We start from the raw sequence: 6,657 nt of genomic DNA, 5'->3' as shown, positions 1-6,657 counted from the left end.
CATAAATCTAGAGCTAGTACTGCTGTACTCTTCCCTGGGGCAATTGACTAGAGATATGGAATTTTAAGAAATGACCAGTTGTTGTTTTGTTTTGCTTAATTAGTTTTTGTTACATGGGAGAGGTTTATGTAAAAATTTGGAGTTTCTAGAAAGTGTTAGTGATGGGTGTTTTTAAGCAACAACACAATATTTATTTCTAAAAAAAAATGTCCCAGAAGTTACTAAACTATGTATACTCTTTAACCCAGAGATACTACTACTAGATCTATATTCCTAAATAATAGTTAGCATCAAAGTTAACATAGTGGAGGCCTTCCAAAGTCTCATTCTCCTGACACTGTGTCAATATCAATGAAACATGCCAATTGTTCATCTATTATCCTTCACTCTCACTGTGATCATCCCCTCATCTTTTGCAGACATACATTCCTTTAATGACAAACTTTATTACCCACACAATTCCTAGTCTGTAAGGTTTCTCCATTACCTTTGGCTGATCCTCAACACCAATTCTTTAGAGACAACAGTATTCCATGACTCAAAGCTATAAAACCCTGATGGAAGAATATTGATTTTTAAAATGGATCTTTATTTCAGGGAGAAGGCTTAAGCCATTAAAAGAATTACATGATATCCCAGCCTGCTCTCCTCCTGCCATTCAGTTCTACACCCAGCTCATATGCCAAATGTCTATCCAAGATGTAGGTACTCAAGGTTGAGGTGCAAGGGTTGCTCATACAATTGCTGTAGTCTGGGCAACAGATATTCTTCATTCACTCAGTATTCCCTGTATGGAGAATTTAGCCAAACTCTTTTGAGTTAAAATATTTTATATATTAAATATATGTAACATATGATATTATATATTAAATATATATTATAATATATAACATATATATAATTTATTCATTTCTGTAGTGTTCAAAGATTCAGAAAAGTCTGTATGATATCGTCCAAAAATTCGAGTATCTAGAGGATATCATCCTCCATAGGAACTGTCTTTTTGATTTGGACTCATTGTCAAACTTCCTGCATAATGATAGGAAATACCTTTAATTAGTTTTTAGCACTCTGCTTTATGACTTGATTGATACTAATAATAAGAAGGTAATTAACAAAATATGTTGTTACATCTTTCAAGGAATTTTGTATGATTTTTCCGCATGAATAGAAGACACCACATTGGAGAAGAAACTTTAAGGCAATGTTTTACCTTACTTAAGAAAATGTTTTAGGGGCAGCTAGGTGGCTCAGTGAGTAAGAGCACCGGCTCCAGTGTCGGGATGACCTGGGGATCAAATCTGGGCTGATACTTAGCACTACACCCAGAAATAACTGGCCGTGTAACCTAGAGCAAGTTACTTAACTCCGATTGCTTTAAAAAAAGAAAAAAAAGTTTTTAAAACCCCAACAAAAAATAAGCAGAGTGTGAGTCTTATTTGCTTTGTCTTTCAGTCAGTTGTGTGATGATAAAGATGAAATTGACTATTGAGTCTTTTTTTTCAAGCTTTATTTTTATTTTCAATCACAAATTCTGTCCCTTCTTTACCCCCTCCCCACTCATTCAGATGGCAATAAATATAATACCCATTATACACACAAAAGTCATGAAAAGCATATTTCTGCATTAGCTGTGTTCTGAAAAAAAAAGCAAAAAAAAAAATAAAGGTAAAAATGCTTTGATTTGCACTCTGAGTCTGTCAATTCTCTATCAGCATGCAGATAGCATTTTTCATCATGAGTCCTTTATAGTTGTGATGGATCATTTTATTGATCAGCTACTAAGTCTTTCACAGTTGATCATCATTATAATATTGCTATTATCATGTACATTGTTCTCTTGGTTCTGTTCATTTCACTTTTCATCAACTCATGTAAGTCCTACCAAGTTTTTTGGAACCATCCCCTTCATCAATTCTTTTTTTTTTTTGTCTTTATTAATTTGTTTGTTTACTTTTAGTTTACAATATTCAGTTCAATGATCCCTTGAGTTTCAAATTTTCTTCCCCTCTCTCTCCTTTCCCCCTCCCCCATGGCAGCATGCAATGGAGTACAGGATCTGCAAATACTTTCACATTAGACACTAGACAGGTTGTAAAGAAGGATTATAACCAACGGAATGAACAACGGGAAAGAGGAAACAAAACCAAATAAGAAAAGAAAGACAGAAGGTAGTTTGCTTCAATCTGCATTCAAACTCTGTAGTTCTGTCTCTGAATGTAGACATCTCTTTCCATCATGAGTCTTTTGGAGTTGTCTTATAATCTTACATTGCTGAGAAGAGCCCAGTCTATCAAAGTTGGTCATCACACATATGTTGTGTCTGTAATTGTGTACAAATTTTTCCTGGTTCTGCTCTTCTCACTCAACATCAGTTTGTATAAGACTCTCTAGGTAAATACCCTTCATCAATTCTTATAGTACAATGACATTTCATCACATTCTTATATCATAACTTATTCATCCATTTCCCAATTAATAGATACCCCCTTAGTTTTCAGTTCTTTGCCACACAAAAAGAGATGCTTATTAATATTTTATGTATATATGGATCCTTTTCTTTTTCCTTTGATCTTCTTGGAAAAATAGACCAAATACTAGTATTGCTTGTTCAAAGGATATGCAAAGTTTTATAGCCCTTTTGGCATACTTCCAAATTGTTCTTCACATTTGTTGGACTAGTCCACAACTCCATCAATAATGCATTAGTCTATCTACTTCCCCACATTCCCATCAGCATTTGTTATTGTCTTTTTCTATTACCTCAGCCAGCCTCATGGGTATGAATGAGGTAGTACCTTGGAGTCATTTTCATTTGCATTTCTCTAATTATTAGTGATTAAGACCACTTTTTCATATGACTATTAATAACTTGGATTTCCTCTTCTGAAAAATGCTTGTTGGTATTCTTTGACCCATTTATCAGCTTGGGAATATATACATTTGGCTCAAATTTCTACATATTTGAGAAATAAGATCTGCATCTAAGAAAGTTTACTAAAATAATTTTTTTCTTAGTTTGCTAATGTTCTCCTAAATTTGGCTGCATTTGGTTTTGTTTATAGAAAAGCTTTTAAATTTTTATGTGATCAAAATTACCCATTTTATCTCCTGTGAATCTCCATCTCTTGTTTGGTCATGGGTTCTTCCTCCCTCCATATATCTAACAGGTTATTCCTTCCAAGGTCCGCTAATTGCTTATGATTATCACTGGTTATCTAAATCACCTACCATTTAAAGCTTTTCTTTGTATACAGCATAAAGATGTTGGTCAATGCCCATTTCTGCCAGACTACTTTCCAGCTTTTTTTTTTTTTTTGCTTTCTGGCAGGCAATTGGGGTTAAGTGACTTGCCCAAGGTCACACGGCTAGTTTTTGTGTCTGAGGCCAGATTTGAACTCAGGTCCTTCTGACTCCAGGACCAGTGTTCTACTCACTTTGCCACCAAGCCACCCCGACTTTCCAGCTTTCTAAATAGTTTTCATCAAATACTGGGTTCTTTCCCCAATAGCTGAGATCTTTGGGTTTATCAAACACTGTTAGTGTGCTCTCTTGCTTCTATATAATGTGCACTTGATTTATTCCATTGATCAACCTTTTTTTTCTTATCTAGTACCAAATTGTTTTGATAATTATGACTCTGTAGTATAATTTGAGTTACTAGTACTGCTAGGCCTCTTACCTTCATTTTTTTTAAGTCCCTCCTTCTTTTTGTTGATCTTTTGTTCCTCCAGATGAATTTTATTTTTCTAGCTCCAAAAATTCATTGGTAGTTTGGTTAGTATAGCACTAAGTAAATTAATTTAGATTGTATCATCATTTTTATTAAACTGACCCAGGCTACCCATGAGCAATCAATATTTCTTCAATTCTTGAGATCTGTCTTTATTTGTGTGAAGATTGTTTTGTGATTGTGTTCATGGAGTTCCTGTGTTTTTCTTAGCAGATAGACTCCCAAGTATTTTATACTGTCTGCAGTTATTTTAAATGGAATGACTGCAGATCTTTTAAGTAGCCTCTACTCTTCTAATATCTTCTTTATGAAGACCCTCAGTGGTCGGGGGGGGGGGGGCGCGGGTTGGGCTGGCGACGCAGTGGTCAGGCCAGCCTGGAAGGAGGAGCCGGGGCCCTGCTGGAGGGCGGGCCGCGGCAGCGGCGGCAGCGGCGGCGTGGCGGTGCCCAGCGGGGCCGGAGCCGGGGCCAGGGCCAGCCGGGGCCAGGGCCCCTGATCTGGGTCACCGTCAAGACCCCCAAGGCCAAGGAGGAGATCGTGATCTGCGATCGCGCCTCGGTTAAAGAGTTAAAAGAGAATATCTCCCGGAGGTTTAAGGTCCAGCAAGACCAGCTTGTCCTGATCTTCGCTGGCAAGATTCTCAAAGATGGAGACACGTTAAATCAGCATGGGATCAAGGATGGGCTCACTGTCCATTTAGTGATCAAGACCCCACAGAAGGCTCAAGATCCTGCCGCTGCTGCTGCCACCACTGCTATTGCTGCTTCCTCTGCCCCAGATGCTGCTTCTGCTCCAGCCCCCACGACAGCTTCACCTGCTGCCCCTGCTCAGCCATCCACCTCAAGCAGCTCTGTCCCTGATGCTGCTAGTGGAAACCAGAGGAACAGTGGAGGTGGCCCAAGCCCAGGAGGTGGGGATGGGCCTTCTAGTGGGCCTGCATCCATACTCTCTGGCTTTGGGGGCATCCTAGGGCTGGGCAACCTAGGCCTTGGCTCAGCTAATTTCATGGAGCTACAACAGCAGATGCAGAGACAGCTGATGTCCAACCCTGAGATGCTGTCCCAGATCATGGAGAACCCCCTCGTCCAAGATATGATGTCCAACCCTGACCTGATGTGCCATATGATCATGGCCAACCCACAGAAGCAGCAACTCATGGAGAGGAATCCGGAGATCAGCAATATGCTCAATAACCCAGAGTTAATGAGGCAGACCATGGAACTGGCTCAAAACCCTGCCATGATGCAAGAGATGATGCGCAACCAGGACGGGGCCCTGAGCAACCTAGAGAGTATCCCTGGGGGATAATATGCCTTGAGATGCATGTACACAGACATCCAGGAGCCCATGTTCAGTGCTGCTCAGGAACAGTTTGTCCACAATCCCTTCTCCTCAATGGCAGGGAATTCTGACAGCTCCTCCTCTCAACCTCTCTGGACTGAGAGCCAGGAGCCCCTCCCTAACCCCTGGAGCCCCTCAGGCCCCACCTCCCAGGCCACAGGGCCCGCTGGGGAAGGCACCAGAAGTTCAGGGACCAGCCAGGTGCACCCAACAGTCTCCAACCCCTTTGGGATCAATGTAGCTAGCCTGGGGTCAGGGATGTTTAACAGCCCTGAGATACAAGATCTTCTCCAGCAAACTTCAGAGAATCCTCAGCTAATACAAAACATGGTCTCTGCCCCATACATGCAAAGTATGATGCAGATGCTTGCCCAGAACCCCGACTTCGCTGCTCAGATGATGGTGAATGTCCCATTGTTTGCTGGAAACCCCCAGCTGCAGGAGCAGCTCAGGCTCCAGCTCCCTGTCTTTCTACAGCAGATGCAGAACCCAGACTTGCTGTCCATTCTCACCAATCCCTGGGCCATGCAGGCCCTGCTGCAGATTCAACAGGGGCTGCAGACACTGCAGACGGAGGCCCCAGGGCTGGTGCCCAGCCTTGGCAACTTTGGGGCACCCTGGATCCCACCTCCCCCTGCAGGAAGTATCAGTGGCCCACAGCCCCCCATCACTTCCCCATCCATGCCATCTAGTGCCTCTCCTGGAGGGGGCACCACCAGCCCCCAGCAGCAGCTGATGCAACAAATGATTCAGCTTTTGGCTGGAGGAGGGAATTCCCAGGTTCAGATACCAGAGATTCGATTTCAGCAACAGCTGGAGCAACTCAATGCCATGGGCTTCATCGACCATGGAACTTCATCATGGGCTAACCTGCAGGCCCTGATTGCTACGGGTGGGGATGTTAATGCAGCCATTGAGAGACTGCTGGGCTCTCAGTCCTCCTAATCCCTGAGTCCATCCCTTCCACCCTACCCCTCACCCACATCTGCACACCTAAACACTGACCTTCCCTACATCATTTGGTTCCTTTGACAGCTCCCCAAACTTTCCAAATCCATAGCCTCATCTCCTATGACTCTTCACCCCATCTCTCAGTCTTCAAGCCTCTTCAGACAGTAAGGGGAGAGGCATTTGGGGCATGGCAACCTAACCCTATAGCCCTGTCTTGAGTCTCTTGGTTCTAATTGAACATCTTTCCTCCATTCTGCCCCTGCCTGACTTTTGGCAAGAGATATTTAAGCAATTTTTACTTTTTGGGGGGATTTCCCAACTACATCCCTGACTGCCCCCCATATTCTCCATAATTTATTATTAATGGAACTGAGTCATAGGATGTCCTGATTGATCGGCTTAGTCTTTTAGGGGATATTGGGCTGTCCCTCCTAGTTGATTATGGAATCTTTTTGTGTCTAATTCTGGCCATACCCCAGCTTTCTTATTAAAGCCTTCCCACAATTCTTCCCACCAGTCCTATCTCCAACCTCAACCGTGCCCCCCCCTCCAATGAAGGGTTGTGAGTTTTGCTTCCAAATGGGAAAGGGCAGGTAGAGCAGGCAGTTAATTTAAGACACACCCCCTTTCCA

General features: G+C 42.5%; 1 pseudogene; it reads left to right on the top strand.

The window, feature by feature from the left end:
- The first annotated feature begins 3,992 nt into the window (after window positions 1-3,992).
- On the top strand, window positions 3,993-6,130 carry LOC138144325 (ubiquilin-4 pseudogene; annotated as a pseudogene).
- The last annotated feature ends 527 nt before the right edge of the window (window positions 6,131-6,657 follow it).

The sequence above is a fragment of the Petaurus breviceps genome, unplaced genomic scaffold (genome assembly GCF_028583685.1).
Source record: "Petaurus breviceps papuanus isolate PSGF00001 unplaced genomic scaffold, PetGlider_PUasm1.0 90696, whole genome shotgun sequence".
Classification (NCBI taxonomy): Eukaryota; Metazoa; Chordata; class Mammalia; order Diprotodontia; family Petauridae; genus Petaurus; species Petaurus breviceps.
Note: the sequence above shows the minus strand (reverse complement) of the source record. Positions and strands in the feature narration are given on the sequence as shown.